This window comes from Poeciliopsis prolifica, unplaced genomic scaffold (assembly GCF_027474105.1).
Source record: "Poeciliopsis prolifica strain line A6 unplaced genomic scaffold, Auburn_PproV2 SCAFFOLD065, whole genome shotgun sequence".
NCBI lineage: Eukaryota > Metazoa > Chordata > Actinopteri > Cyprinodontiformes > Poeciliidae > Poeciliopsis > Poeciliopsis prolifica.
The window spans coordinates 1,139,543-1,156,928 of record NW_026562440.1 but is presented as its reverse complement, the minus strand read 5'-3'; positions in this window follow the sequence as shown (position 1 = coordinate 1,156,928).

The window sequence follows — 17,386 nt, the reverse complement described above, 5'->3', positions numbered from 1 at the left end:
TCTAATGCATCTAAAAACTGATAAGTATGATGTCCTAAACATGTTTTCTAAATTACTTTTAATATGTAGAGAAATTTATTCAATAACAGCATTTTTATTGACCACTTAAATTGATTTATTTTGCCACGCTAAACGTTTTTATGTCATAAAAAAGCTAACATGGAATTAAGAAGTTTTGACCAAACACTCACTAAGAAGTGACATAAAAAGTCAACACACTACTGTTAAATTGGCAAATTTCTCTGAAGCTTGTAGGTTTGTGTCAACATTGACTGCTATCTTCAACTGTTCGTGTTTTTCTTTACCTTGACTGTTTTAAGACTCAAGAAAAAGAGTCTCAACACCTGACAGTTACTGTCATGCGTTGCTCTCTTTCCATTCAGTGTCGTTTTTGCACCAAGCATACCTTCAGGAATTATGGCTGTGAGTCAAGTTTGGCTTCATCAGAGATTAAGATATTTCACCACATTCATTTGGAAAAATTCTAATTAGTTTTTTTCTTCTTTTTTTTTCAAAATATAGCCAGACTTGATTAAATTCTTAGCCTTCTTGAGCAGCTTTGTTCTTGTCCTTTTATCAATCATGAAGGGACACACAGTTCTCAGTAATTTTGTTATGTTCTGAACTGGATTATTACTGTTTTCATATATTCCATGCCCATTTCTCAGAATATCCGATGCACTGGAAAATCTTGTGGGCCTTTGTGTTGACTGATATCTGCAGTAAAAGAATTCCAATCTGTGAAACCTATGAGGAAATTTCAGGAAGCACTTCGAGAAACAGCTGAAGCTTATTTGGAGGTTTATCAGAGGCACTTTAAATGCTGGTGGGTGTGAACCCAGCTCTTTGTAACAGGAAATTTAATGTTGCGGTTAATTTTGAACACAGCCACATACCCTGTTAGAAGAGGGTGTGTACACTTAAGCAACCAGATCTTTCTGGCTTTTATATTTTCATTTTCCGCCTAAACATTTCAGTTTGCTTTTCAGTCGAGTTGCAAAGGTTTTAGGTCACATTGAAGGCAAAATTTATTTCATTCAAATGGTTTTTAGATCACAAGAACATGACAGTTTCACGGTGTCATGTAGACCTTTTATATGGGAATTTTACAAAAGTACAGATATAAAATTTTTGAGATTCACCAGTATAACATTTTATCCTGTCCTCACTGAAGGTCTGCAGCCACTCACAGAGAATTGGGGCTAATGGGTTGAGCTAATCTGGACTGACAAATAGTCAGAGAGAATTCCCTCTCACTGCGTGTCCATTATTGTTTCCTGTCAGAATCAATCAGAGATGAACCATGATGGGAACACAAAGACCAGAGGGCAACCTCAGGTCTAAACAGGAGCTGGGGCTTTTATGGCTTTGCAGAGAGCCATGCACTAACAATACACATATTTGTGGTACAGAGGAGCTGGGCACCCGGCATGATTGACCTTTAGATGTCCAGCATGCTCCCATATGTTTGAAATGAGTAACTGCATTCACACAGACCTTCCTGTAATTTTTAAAGAGTTTGTAATTATTAATTCTCCTGTTTGTTTTGTTTTTTAACTCATGTCTGTCGTTGCTTGTAGCTGTGAAAGCAGCGATGCTTTATTCTTAGTAAAATTGATTTATGTGGTAGTCGAATGAAAGGATTTAGTGAAAACTCAACCTTAGATTTGTGAGTATGAAATGATCGAAGCCATTTTGTACCTTTTAGAAATCGGGACAAACAGTTCAAGAATGTCCTTAACCATAAACTCAGCAAGTCAACATACTGCAGTTGACTATTTTGCAGCAACTGTTTAGTTAATAAATTATTGGAAACCACCTTGTTCGTTTTAGCACGCCATAAATTGGCATCTTTAGCATTTATCAAAGATAAAAAGAAAAGAAATGCATAAAAACACAGTTTAAGTTGGTCACGGCCAAACAGTGGAGCAGGTGTTTGCTCAGCTGATGTACAGCAAGGATGTTCTGGGTTTAATTCAAAGCCTTTTATGACTTTGAACTCAGTTGCCACATTATTGCTGTGTAATTTTATGTTTTAGTTTATTGTTATTTCTGATTTTAGTGTCATTATTTGTCTTTCAAACAGGTATAAGTCTTGCCTCTTTGTTCACCCAAAGACGTGTGCAGACGAGCAATGTTATTCAGTCAAGCGTTTAGTGACAATATCTTCAACTGCACAAGTGATGAGTTTATAAGTTGTGCGATGGGAGGCTGTTTTTGGAAATGTTAGCTTCCGTCAAATATTCAGCAGGTTTTTCAGATGAAGTGGATCCAAAAACACCCCTGGAGGTCTGGTTGGTCTTCTTTTAGCTTTTCTTTTTTTTTTTTTTTTTTACGAAGATGTATAAATCTAATCCAACCACCTTTACACCAAACCTCCAATAAACCAACTTCCAGCTCTGGGCTACTGTTGCGCAACCCATAATCTGATTTAAGTTCAGGCCCCATTTCTCAGTCAAAATATGACTTTCTCAGAACTTAGGACTCAACCAGTGATGAATTGCATGACACGTAAATGCACAGAGGTTTGGAAAACTCTGTTTTCTGCTATTCCCTGAGCAGATTAACAGATGTGGAGGGAAGAAAAAAGAGAGATGGAAGTGAGAGACAGAGACACAGGGGGAAACAGTATATATATATATATATATATAATATATATATATATATATATATATATATATATATATATATATATACACACATATATATATATATATACACATATATATATATATACACATATATATATATATATATATATATATATATATATATATATATATATATATATATATATATATATATATATATATATATATATGTGTGTGTGTGTGTGTGTGTGTCTGTATGATATGCATTTCATGTGTATGTGTACATACATATCTGTGTCTGTGAGAAAGAGAATGAGAGAGGGAAAGCAATAGAACGAGAGACGGGGAGCGAGTCGTCTAAAAGGCTGTAGCTGCAATAAAATCATCAGGTCACATCAGAGCAATTCTCAGGCCCTGTGTTGGAAAGAGTTGTGTAATTCAGCAATGGGAAGAAGACACACACACACGCTAGCATACACGCGTGGCCGACCAGCACCCGTAGTTACTGGAAAAGAGTGAAAGGGTGAACAAATATGTAAACACATATCAACTTCATAGACCTTCAGAGCTAAACAAATGAATGGGAGGTCTGGATCAAACCAAAGCATTGCATTGCAGCTCAATGCGTGTGTGCGTGTGCACGCGTGTGTGTTTGTGTGTGGGGATGTGTGGGTGTGTGTGTGTCTGTGTGTGTGTGTGGGAGAGAAAATAAAAGGACGGTGTGTGCCGGAACGAGAGGAGGGAAAGTGGAGCCTGTGAGAAAGTGAAGCAGATGCTCTTAGATTATAATCTGCTCAACCTCTAAAGCCAAAACACAACATTAAAAGAAAGAAGTATAAATTACACTTAAGGGAGTGTTAGTTTAAAGATGTAAAAAAGGGAAAAGTTCATGCACATGCAATTCAAATTGTAAGACTGAAACTTTCTGCAAAGATCTCCGAACCCTGTAATTCTTCATGCAGTGGCATGCTTTAAGATCCCAGCAATAAAAGATGGAGATCAGTGAGAAAACGTTCAGAGATGCTGAATCCCATCCAAGCGAATAACTCTGCAGTCTCCTGTTACCTGATAAGCCTGAATTTACTACTCTCCTTCTACTTCCAGGCTAATATTACATGCTTTAATTCAGACAAAAATCAACTTTAGAAAACTGAATTTAACCAATTTATGATTTTCATTCATCATGCAACACTTCTACAGTTTTTCTTTTCTTCTTTTTTTTTTTTTTTTACTGAAACCATGAATCATTTTTGTCAGTTATTTACCAAAATTATTTCTGTTTGCTAAGTGATATGAAAATGAGAATCAGAATTGTTTATAAACTTTCTTGAACACATTTTCTATTAAGTAAATGCTTTTTAAATTGTATGACTCGGCTCGATTGTCATGACTTTTCCTTACATAAGTTTACAATTTTTGTCTTTTTCTGCGATTCAAACAACGCTATCAGAAATCTGTTTCAGAACTGGTGCAACTCAGGCAAATTTGTAGTCCGCTGTGTTCTTTGAAGCCGTACCTCCAAATCTTCTACATGACTAACATTATTCTTTATTATTTAATTCAGTCAAACATTTTGACTGAATTTCAGCTTCCAAGCAAATTTCTTAAGAAGTCGATTAACTTGCATCACAGTGTTCTTCTCCTCAAAATGCTATTTGTTTGGTGAAGTGTACCAGTCACTTCAGCAGAAAAACAACACGATGCAGCCGCTTCGCAATTAAAGTGGTGAATCAGTACATTTGAGATGTGCTGCCATTTAAATCAAAAGTTGTGACCGAACCTCTCAAAGCTATTTCAGCAGCATCATTGTCAGATTATTTTTTTAAGGTGTAATTCCAAAACTTTTTGAAGGAATGGTCATGTTTGTGTATGTAAACTTCTGGTTTTACAGGAAACAATTAGAAACGCTCTATTAAAAAAAATAAACAAATAAATAAAAATCATGTAAAGCTATGTTGGCATTAGAATAGTAAAATAGCCTGTAAAGAAAAAGTTTGATGCCAAAGTGAGAAAAAGTTTTTTCTTTTTCAAAGTTTAGATTTTGAGACAGCAAAGCTGAAAAACAAATGTTTGTCACATTGAGCTTTGGCCTTCTGGTTGTCCTCAGAGCTTTATCTATTCTCTCATCATATCTATTCTCTCATCATTTTAGCATGGATACACAACGCCCTGCCAAAGTGTTCTTAGCAACTAAACATGACAAAACACATTTTGTCACGTTACTAGCACAAACTCCTGTGTGCAGTATTATGTTGGGATTTTAATTGATAGATCTGTGAAATGAAGCAGGAGGAACGCTTTTCAAAATGTGAAAAGTGTGGCGTGCATCTGTATTCAGCATCTTTACCTGGATGGTCAAAGCGTCATATGTTTAAATCTAGCCCATGCCTTTTTTAAGTACATTTTCCACATGGTACATATGACATTGTTTGCTGTAACTGTATAACAGAGGCTGCCACCTCCTTTAGCACACAAGACTCAGTAAGTCTGATTTTAAACAGATACAATAACTATACTGGCTTTTCACACCCTGCTTCCAGCACAGTTTATCACCTTATGTGTCTTTAATAATAGCTTAGAAAATGCCTTGCCAAGTTAAATAAAGTATTTCAGTTGAACAATAACTTAACTGTTGAGCTGTTAAAAATTCAACATCATCATCAGTTACTCATAGATGCAGGAAACTGCACTGTGGGACTTTTATCCATTAATTTTCACTACATAAGGCCAAAATTATTCAACAAAGATGGAAAGAAAAAAAAAATGTACATCTCTAATAGCTCTGCAATTACTCTTCTATTAGTAACAAAATATTTCAGACGGGATGTTGCCAAGTAACTAGCAGAAGCAAAAACCTGCTGTTCGTCCGCAAAGTCAATGAGAAACATGTTTGGTTTGTACCTCCTCATTAATCTGCCCGAGACCTCATGACTCCTTAAGCTGGCGGGGCTCCACAGGCGGCTGACTTCTCTGCGTCTCTCACGATGCATGAGTGTGGGGGTGTGTAATGTAATGTACAGCACAACGGGCCTTAAATCTCTCCAGGAGGTTTGTACTCAAAACGTGTGTGAAATGTATTATGAACCTGGCCTTCATCCTTTCAAAGAATCGCTTTCGATTCAAGAGCCAATGTCCTGAAGCGAGGTGGGTCTTTTCACCGCATTGACAGTGTTTCAACTTCTAAACAGAGTCATGTTATCTGACTCTGTGTGCAGCAAAATGGCAAGTCAGTCAAGTATCAACGACTTTTCAATTCCTTCATTTTGAAGAAGTCGGTCTAAAAATAAATAAAAAGTGTTTTATTCAGTGAGACTGTAAGGTTTGTTTGTTCCAGGGAACTCAATTTTGGTCCAAATGCGTAATGATGAGTTGGCATCACTGGAGACACAATGGCTCATTGTTGCCAAATTGCCTCTCTTTTGTGGTCTGTTATGCTTTTTGAGCCTACACCCAATTCTTGTCTTTTTCTGTGATTCAACGTTTATCCAAATCTGTATTGAGGGATAGACTTGTGGCCGTCTGTTTGAAATGTTGACCCCTGAATAATTTGGCTGCTTTGCAAACATTCATTTTCATATTCATTTATGAAGAAATGTCTAATTTTAAGGAGTTGATGCTGGTTTTGGATACAATTAGAAAAGACCCGTAATCTTAAGTATTGGTTATAAAAAGAAAGGACACATTAAAACATTACGGCAAAAGTAGTATAACTTTTCTTGTAAACCTGGAAGAGTCTTTACTTCGTTTTGTGTGTATAATTCTTGTCTTTATGATGAAGACGTCAGTGGTGATCGGAAATTAATTATATTTTCTAGAACTTCAATAAATAGTTTATATCCCTCTCGAAAAATAATGTTCTTATGAACATGGCTTCAGAAAGAGGCAAACCAAATGTTTAATTAACTTCAAAATGCCTCTGAATAAACATTTGGTGCTCAGGTTTCAATTCTCTGAGTGTTCGGCCATTTATTTGACTATTTGGGTCTATAAATATGCTAAACAGGTCAAGTTCTGATGGGTCTCTGTCTAAAGACGCCAAACTGATTTGAGCTGTTATTTATATTCATTTCCAAATGAAACAACAGCTTGACTGTGGCTGTAAACAGAGCCAAACCAGGCTGAGCATTGTTAGGTTTGCACAATGCAAATAAACAGTGTTGTCTTTTAAGTTGTTGCCCATTCAGTGGCTCACTGCTCCACAAACAATCCAATTTTCTAATCAACAGGAATAAAGTTCAAGCCGGTTATAAAGTTACAAAAGATTTTTTAAGACCTTGTTTTTTAAATCAATATCTATGAATATACACTGTTTTCTATTTCAACCATATGATGTACAGATCACCGCACTTCCAAGTAAAACTCTTACACTCTAACACTAAAAAAACATTTGATTTCCTCAATTAAATAAATTTCGCTCTCACCGCACCTTATTTGTCACAGCTCCGGGTGCTTTAAACTTTTTTTACTTATGTTTTGACAGCAGATAAAGACAAGTTTGGGTGAGTTGTTATTTCTTGTAGTATTTTAATTGACTGTTAAGTTCTCTTGTCTTTCCCATTTCAAAGCAATGTTTCGAGGAATGAGCAATATGTTCAGAATGACTATATTCCAAGAATAGAAGACTTTCCAGACACGTTACCCAACTTTGAGTAATAAGTTATAGATTACAAAGATGCATAATATCTTTATATTGTCTTTCTACGTATGTATCTGCAAAACACTAAAAGGAAGAGTATTGGCTGCTGATAGCTTGCAGTTTGGGCTAAATTATCCTCTTGCCTTGAGTTTTGACCAGAATGTCTTCTAAATTACACATTTCTCTGTGAACAAGCAATGAAGCTTTGACTGTTTCAGGTCAAGTTGTGCCAGAACATGCCAGACGCTTTCGCTAATCCGTTTAACCTGAACTGTATGGCAAAGAAATCCCAGCTGTTGTCCACAAAAACACACACAGAATGCAAATGCAGACCTTTGACCTTCATGACTGATGAGTGGCTACAAAAAAACATTTTTTTTTTCAGACTTTTATTTTTTTCTTCATTTTTTGCTGTCTGTTGAAAAAGATTTCCAAATCTCAACATTTTCTTTTTTTGAGTCACCCAAACAGGAGCCTGTTGTGGTTCAGGATGAGACCCCATAATAACGCTAACCTGCCATTATCCAGCACACCTTGTGACTTTTTTATTGGGTGATTTCAAGCCACCACACACCTACAATTAGCGTTACCCAAAGTTCCCTCATTTATATTGTCTCTGGATTGTTTGAATTCTTTAGACCGCCACAGGAAAATGGTTTTATGTCCACTTTTAAAAGACACCTCTACTTATTGTTCCATAACAACAATACAGTTGTTGTATTTTTGCTTTTTACAGCATTTGACACTCACTTCTTCCCTCCTAGTTGACCTTTTTCTGGCTTCTGTTTGTCTGGTGGGCTGTTTTCTAGTCGTCTTGGGTTCTACCTAAATTTAGCTAGAATGTCTTGTTTTTCCTAGGATTTCACTATCCACATTTGGGCCACAATGTGGCTTCTAAACAAACATAATGGGATTCTAATAGCACTTTTCTATTCCAGATACAGTAAAATATTTTCTGCCACAGTTTAACATAACCTACAACATTTTATCTTGGCAAAAAAAGATTATAACCCAATAAAGTCAGGCTCTTGAAACATGTAGCCAATCTGATTTATATAGATGGGTTTAGTGTAGGCGGTCGTAGGGGTTACCAGAACATCTGTTATCATTTTTGTACTTTAATTACATAATGTTGTGGGGTTCAAGCTTTGCCCATTCAAGAGGAACTAATGCACTCTGAGATAATTCACTGGCATTTTTAAATGAACAATTTAGCCAGCAGGTCAACCATCAAACGCCAAGAAAATTAAGAGCTCCAGAGTAGAAGAGAGTGGTATCTGACTTTTGCGAGATCAATAGCAATCTAAACTCAAACCCAAAGCTGATCCGAAAGAAGGCTGTTTTTTGATCTCTTGTGAAACAGTTTGGTGCAGGCAACCAAAGAAATCCAAGCTTTTTAAGAAAATAATCATAAGTTATCTGTAATAAATCTTCCATTGCTTAAATAGCTCTGACAGCCAGGCGTCTTCTGGTTTACCGATAGTTTGCTATCAAACCACAGTTATCAGTTTTATTTTTTACATTAATCCCCAGAGTCAAAATTTCTCCAGGATTTAGGCCTCACACAAACTCTGCTGTGCTTGGAGGTTGCTACAAGAAAAAAAAGCTGCACTGTGGTTTTACTGGTGTACTGGAGTCAAAAATGTGTCATCGTGCAAAATGAGTACAAATATCAAAGAAATAAAAACAGTCTTACATAATCTAAGCCTATCGCTTTTAATCAGTCACAGCTATTCAAATAAGTAGCAGCTCAGCCCATGTGAAGATTTGCAGCTTCACACCAAAAAGGCTGAATTACAGCTCGCTATGCCAGAGCTAAAGGGTGAAATGAATGGGTAGAGAGCATGATCTGGCAGAGCTGGGGCCCAGCTTTGCAGTGATTGTGGCTGACGGGGTTTGTCGCTGCTTGGCCTGATGGTCCAGAGACTGCAGAGACAGAGCTCGTTGGCATCCAGCAGTTCTTAAGGTATCTGGGTAGGTTCTGATTCATGAAAAAAAAAGGTTGGTGGTTGATTCATGTTCTTTTCTTTTGAAAACGAACAGCTAAATATATTCCTCATTCCAGCTCCTGGATTATCTTTCTTGGATATATTCTTTATATCTATCTTTCTAGATTTATTCTTTCCCCTTGAAGTACTTTACATGACCTCAACTGTTACTTATCAAGTGATGCCAGTGTTTCAATACACTGAAATATAATTGAATACAATTTCATTTTGAGCTTTAATTCTAAGAAAAGATGTATTACTGTGAATATGCAGGATTATGTGACCGTGTAATGATTGATGTATTGTTTTGGGAAACTCAGAGTAACCCTGTAAGAAATGACCAATTTTTCCCCTCATTGAAAACCTCTAGACTCTTAAATGTTAAACCTTGTTATTTTTTCCTAATCAACTTTTATGGAGAAATATATTTTACCGAGCGTAAAATAACTGTGAATATTTTTACGTTAACGACAGAAAACAACAACAACAAAAAAAACTGGTTACCTTCGCGATCCCAGTGTTTTAGTTACATTATTTAACAAAAGCACATCAAGCGAATGTTAAAGTCAAAAATGAGACAACAGGGGGAATTTGGAAATAGCTCAGGTATAATGTTTGATGGCTTTATGTTGTAGATCTATTGATTCCTCAAAATAATGATGAAGAAGTATACCTGCAGATGTGGCTGGAACAGACTGACTTGTGTTCTTTGGCTTCATTTCATAAAGTCAGACCTCAATAAAGAGAACGCTCTAACTCGCGGTGATGGAGTTAAGTGTACTCCATAATTCAATGGCTAATAGAACCAGTTGTGTTCGGGCCTTCGGTTCAGAGTTTTTCAGATGTTTGCTAATGCAAAGCACTGCAGTCCGCTCTGAAAATTCACTCTATCAAAGCACCTTGATGACCCAGTGTAAGTCAAGCTTCAGCTGTCAAACACACACCACAGTTCAGATTTGAATGTTTTGGTCGACAACCTCAAGTCATTGCCCCTGCACCACTGTGCTTGACGTTTATTATGAGGTGTTTGGGCCAAGATGTTGCTTGGTTTTGGCTGAGCTCGCTGCTGTGCATTGTGGTCAAGCATTTTTACTTTGGTCTCATCTGTCCTAAGGACATTGTTCCAAAAGGTTTGTGGCTCATCCACATGCAACTTCACAACCTAATTTGCGCTGCCACATTAGTTTTGTGGAGACGACATTTTTCCCTGAAACACTTCCAAACAAGCCCGAGATTGTTCATCGTTTTTTATAGCTCTTATGAAGCCTGCCACTTATCATGCAAGCTGCCGACTGTGAAGTGAAGACTTTTGGGTTATTGGTTAGCTTGTTTGTAATGTGTTTTTTTACACTGATTGGATGCATGGTTCCTGGACCTCTTTTTAAAGTGAAAATTAGATATGCTCTTCAAAAACATTCCATGAATTTATAGATTTTTGACAAATTCAGTGGCTGGCTTTCCAAAATCTGCCTCCACACTTCACTTTCTCATTCTCAATATTGTGTCTATTTAATTTATTTGACTAATTTCTTTCATGAAGCTAGTTTGACCATTTCTAGCAGGTTTGTAATTTCTGTCTATTTATTTTTAACCTGTGCAGGGTAATTTGGTGGCATTCTATAAATTAGATTTTATTGGTTGATTTGAACCCCACCTCTCACCCGGAGCGTAGCTGGAGATAGGCACAAGCACCTCCCAATTCCACGAGGGTCAAAGGTGAACAGAAAATGGACTGATGTATGTATGGTTGTATGTATTGATGGGATGGATGGATGGATGGATGGATGGATGGATGGATGGATGGATGGATGGATGGATGGATGGATGGATGGATGGATGGATGGATGGATGGATGGATGGTGGATGGATGGATGGATGGATGGATGGATGGATGGATGGATGGATGGATGGATGGATGGATGGATGGATGGGTGGATGTATGTATGGATGGATGGATGATTTGAATGACTTGTACTTCATATAAGAAAGAAAGTAAAATAACGAGGTAATAAAATCAAACATGAAGGTCAGAAAAGGAATAAAAACTCTTTCACAGTCCTGTAAAAGAAAAACAGATTTCTGTCTGGTGAAGACTATGTTGAGTGTTTAGATTAAATTCTATGTGACTAGATCACCGGCCATTATATGTATGACTACGGTTGTTCACATAAATTGAATTTAAAATGTAAATATAGTATGAAAAGTCAAGACTCATAAATGTTGTTCTGCAATAATAACCAAAACAGGAGGTTATTTTCAGGCCTTTCCATTTCCAAAGATCATATTAGTTTTCTCCTGAAGACCCCTAGGAGACTATTACATTCACCTTTAGGTTTTCTAAACTGTACCTAAAAGTAAGTGCATATGAAAATGCCATTAAAATAAATCACAATGAAAGTCGATCCAGGCATTGTTCATTTTCCAGTAAGATTTTGAAATCCCTAAGGGAATATTGCGATCTCCAGAAAAACTCACCAGAAGACGCCATTGAAACTTAGTTTCTTAAGATCTGGTTTCACTGCAGGGACTATCACCACCAACACAACACAAGGAAAAATCTTCAACTTTACCCCACATGGAGAAGATATGAGGGTAATTTCTTTTTTTTTCTTTTAATCATTAGCATTAAAAAGAAAGCTCCAGATGATCATCTACCAAACCGCAGGCATCGAGCTGCAACATTCTGGCTGTGAGCCGGAGAGGCAAAGAAAATATTGGCTCAAGTGAAGTTTCAGGACTGCCTGAGAAAGCAGGGGAGATATGTTTTCAGTAGCATTATGTCAGCAAGTGCAATGTGCCTGTTTGAGTACAATGCACCCTCAACCAAGCCATGTTCAGCGGTAAATCCTGTATATTTAGCACAGACAGAGATTTAATATTCAAGTATCATTATTTCTGTTGCAACTGCAAGTTTGTATTTCATGGATACTCTATAGAGAAAACTTTATACCTCATCTGCTAACCCAAAAACCAAATATGCAGTATTCTGGGAAAGCGATTATTGACTATTGTGAAGTGGGATTTTAAGATTAGAAAACATGGCTCTTAAAATGTCTCAGAACAGACAATCTTCTATAAAACCGTCTCTCTGTCTCCCTCATTTTCTGAGTTGGCTCCTGCAGCAGTTTTCCATCATGAGCAAGACATCAATGCTTTGCTCTCCCTCAGAAGCACTGCATGATACACCATAGTCACTATAAAGCAGTAATTCACAAGGGAAAATGACTGTACTGCTAACTATTAAAGCCATGATTTTACTGGAGAACAACGAGAAGTTGATGACAGGCAGAATGTGTACTTCTGTTTGACCTGTTATTTTATGAAAAACTTGCAAAAATAAAAAGTTTTCACAAAGTTCACTCATAACAGCTAAAAAAAAACAACCTAGTTTTAATGTCCATACATTTTGGACACGCTCAGAAACTGCTAATTGTTAATAAGGAACGTATTCTGAAAAGTTTAAAAAAAATACTTATCTCTTTATAAATAAGACCATAAACATGCCTTGTGCATTAATTCACTAATCAGTTGAAAAAAAGAGAAGTGAAATAAAATAAAAGACTGCTTTTTTGAACAAACAATGAAATTGATGAACAAAAAATTGGATTCATGCTGGAAACTTTATTGCATATTTCTTAAAGGCGTGTGCGGTTAATTGAGATATTTGAGTTGTCAGTCACTAGTCCTTCAATTAAAATATACAGATATAAATTATAAATATCATTGCAAAAGAAACAACAATGATGACAATCTGTAAAAATCAAAGCTTCAACTTAAAACTGATTGTTTGTTTCATAAATATGTTTTATTTTTGTTAAAAGCATTCAAAAAATTACACCAGAAATTGGTGGATGGAAGACATAAAGACATAAAAATTTTGGTCTGCAAATATATCCTATAATTCAACATAAACATAAAAAAAAAAAAAAACATTTTCTGAGTGTAAACTGAACTTTGAGCCACGTCTTGAAAAGAAAGAATCTCCATTCATTCCAGTTCATTCCTGATGTGCATTTTTCATACTTGAGATATGAACAATGACAGGATTACATAAAACAACCTGTGTTGCAGCCAACCAGCTGTTCGCCCGCCAGGCAGATGGAATGTGTTGCCACGTGAAGCTGAAAAACAAGCATTCATGCAGGGATTAGAGCCCACACTTTGTACTGACACATGAATGAGGGCTGGGTGAAAGGCAAGGAATGAGGTGATCAAAATCATATTCAAGCACCATTTTGCACATGAGCGGAGATACTGGCAGCGTAAATACCGGTAATTAAAACAAAGTGCAGAGATCCTCCTGTCTTGGAGACAGCAGCATGCTGGAAAGCTTAACATCTGCAGCTGAATCCTGCTTCAACTAATCCTCCTTAAGTACATTTCTTTTTTGTCATGTTTAACATTTAACAAATGTAGATCAAAGAAGCCAAAAGGACGTCTTCAAATAAAAGCATCACCAACAACAGGGAGAAACATTTTCTTTTTCCATAGTTTTATCAGTGTGACTCACCTTCTTGAACCTTTGCAGAATTTATTTACTTTTTTTTATTTTAAGACATCTAACACTTTATTCTCTAATTAACTAAAGCTTTACATTGCTTTGGTTGTTTGTTGAGAGTGTCAGTAATGAGGACTTTGGCACCAATTAAAGGGATTCTCGACTGAAAAACCATAAAAGTAACAGTATGTGTGGTCTCATGTTGCTTTCACAGTGAACACCAAAGAAGAGCAAGGAGCAGGGCCAGCGTATTTCCCATCATAGCATGACACATGCCAGCAGCAAGCAGACATGGCAAATTGGACGCTCCTTGTTCTCACACTGTGAGCCAAAATGGTGGGGGGGGGGGATTCTTCCAGTGGCAAGTGTCAATTACTCTCTAACACAAACATGCAAGGTTTCTGAATATAAACATGCTCTGTGCATGTCTCTCTTCAGTGCATCTGATCCAGGAGGACCACACACATGGGGTCACCTTTTAGCAACACTTCAAAACTCCCTTTGACGTTTTTCATTTACTCTGCACATCCTTTTCTGCCCTTAATCAAGTCAAGAGGTACCAATAAAGGCTTGCAAACAAACAGCTGATGCGTGCTCTCTATTTGTCCCTTGCAAAAACACAGCAGTTTTTTTTTCATATTTTAACAAACATTTGTGCATTTTGTTAAGATGTTTTGTCACAAACTGACACAAAAGAAACACATAACGAGGAAGTAGTAGGAAAATGATTTGTGTTTTTGTAAAATTGTACGAATAAAAATCTGAAAAAAAGGGAAGACCCTTCATTATAGTGATTTCCGGAAGTCATTTAACTTATTTTGCCACCGGCTTTTCATATCTTGTCATAAAAAATATTCGCCCATCCTTTGCAAATTGACTCAAGTGCAATAACATTGGTCACTGGTTGAAATTTTGTCTCATACAAAAAGTATGTTTTTCAACATATCTTTTTTGCCATTTTTTGAATCAAATAATGTTAATATTTACTGTATTTACCTACAGGACATATTTTGGGGGGAAGGTTAGTAAATACATGTTTGACTGCTTGTGACAAGAAAACACAACTGTTAAATCATACTAACACGCTTTAGAAATTAGGATTACTTTAATCTTTGATTAATGATCTCTTTGTCTAAATTGTGAGTTAAAGTGGACGTTCAAGGTGTGAGATATTATTTTATAACATAACCCTTCTTTAAATGCCTCCTTAACATCCTCTTTGACCTGTCTATTTAATATTTCAAAGATCAAATATGCCTTAATAATCATTAACACACAGTAGAAGTCATTTTAGCGCTATCACAGAAGATAATAACTACAGTTTTTAAGTTTTTCTCTGGGGTAAAACCAACGTGTGCCAAGGAAAATAGAAAGAAATCTTGGATTAGCTGCTTTGAAAATCCCAACCTATAGCATCTATTTCACATCCTCATGTTGCATTTTCTTTAAAAAATTGTTTAGATGTGCTCAATAAATAAATATATTTTTTGCATATAATTTGAAATAACGTTCCAGAATAAATTCTTCAAATAGGTGTAATCACACACTGAACCAAGAATAAATTCGCAAGGGCCGACTAAAGAACTACGCTTCTCCACATCATTTCTCTTTAAGCCTTAGTTGTGAAGCATTTTCTCATATTAATTGTCAGCAAGAAAAACCCATCCATCATTTTTATTCTGAAAGGTCTTACTTGCAAATTGCACGTCCATAACTTTGACAGCCATGACGTATGGACTGCCTGTCTCATGCCCATCTGGTTTACATATTCAGACAATTTCAGATGGTCAACTCCATCCCTGCAGCCACATGGACCTCAGGACGTATGATATTAAAGTGTATAGTAAATGTTTTCAGACTCCAAAGGTTGCAAAAAGAAATAAAAAAAGAGTGCACTTTAGGCAAAGTATTAGGCAGGAGGCAGAAACCTGCTGCTAATAATTAGAGGTTGTGAATGAGTCAGAACCACAAGAGGATGATGTCTTATTGGCTTTTCTGTGTTTAAATAGGTTCAAAACAGAAGCTTTACTGAGCAATAAATTAACTCCTCTAACACAACAAAATATAACAATGCCTAGGCTCTACAAAACAACTATATTACAGTTAAATGATAAGTGGCATATTCTGTTGCTCTGTAAAAACATTCACAGAGCAGATAAGAAAATATCAACAGGAGACTAAGAATCTAAAGAACACGGTGGAAGATGCTTTTAGCACAAAAAGAGAGGTTGGAGTCATATGCTAAAACTATAAAAACCCCATTGGAGCTATAAATCATAGCAGTTATTTCATAAAACCACAAGTAAGTCAGCAGTCTGAGAGAAAAAGTGGATTGTTGATTAATGTTGAAACTTTGAAGAGGTCATGGTTTGTGCACTTTTGTTCTTTTGGCTCAACAACTTTTAAGATAATTAACTTCTTTGTGCCAAAAGTAAGATAGGGCCAAACAAGATCAAGACCACAAATGAATTGTGTAATTCTATTTACAGTTTTAATTAAGTATATGGGTATTTTTGTAGTTGCAGTAAAGCATGTATTTAAGTCAAAACTTACATGACATAACTGAAGCAAGCAACAATGCTTTCTGTATTCACCAGCAAGTAATAATCTGAGAAACGAGTGAGAAACCAGGAGTGACTGTCTGTCTCTTTGTTGAGTGGTTCAGGATGTGTAACAATTGAAATAAGAAAGAAGGAACTGATTGAACAATACTACCAAGTTCTTTCTGTTGCTGAATTGTCTTTAAGATAAACTAATCAATGGTTATCGACCTGGAGTGACTTTTCATCCACAAACTATGTTGATTGCTGGATCACTCAAATCAAACACACACAAATTCATGCAGCTAAACATGAAAAATAAATAGAAGATGACAAAAACAAATTCAAAAGTCTAAAATAATTTCTTTGATGGCGCTGCAGGGAGTGAATATACATCAATCCTTGCCATACCTGTTTTGATTTAGTTATCAAAACAGGCTTTATCCGATAAGCTGGCCATACAGCAAATAATTTTTTTATGTACAATGAATATTAAAGAAATACTTTTCTTCTAGAAACATGTTCCTAAAACGTTTGCATCTGTTTTAGTTTTTTCAGAGGAGTTGGGAAGAGTATTAATGAGTAGTCACTGTCTGTCTGCAACAATCAGAGTGATCCCAGGATGGAGAGTCAGGGGCTGGGAAAATAAAAAAAAAAAGTTTAAAGGAATAAACCTGCATAACATTGCATGTTTTGATGTTGCATAAGGCGTTTTCAGTATCTGACTGAATGACTTTTTGAAAGGATCCCAGTGGGAGGGAAGGCTCGCAACTCATCGTGGGGATTATCCTGGACGCGATTTGACTATGAGGAATGAATGAAGCACATCGTGGCTGCTGGTAAAGGGAGTCCATAAGTAGCAAATCACACATTTATGCTTAAAAGAAAGGAATTGTGAGAGCAACAAATGATGAGCAGCCTGGGAGAGACAAAAAACAGAGGATTAGGCACATGATGAGGTGCAAACAGGGCAACAGAGAACAGTGGAAATGACAACCTGGAGTGGAAAGGGGGAAGTACTAAAACAGTCAAACTTAGTATCTCTAAAACATCTTTGAAAATTTTAGTGTAAAGTATTACTACATCCCAGTAAAATTTATGTAACATCACTTTTAATCACAACCATGTCAGTT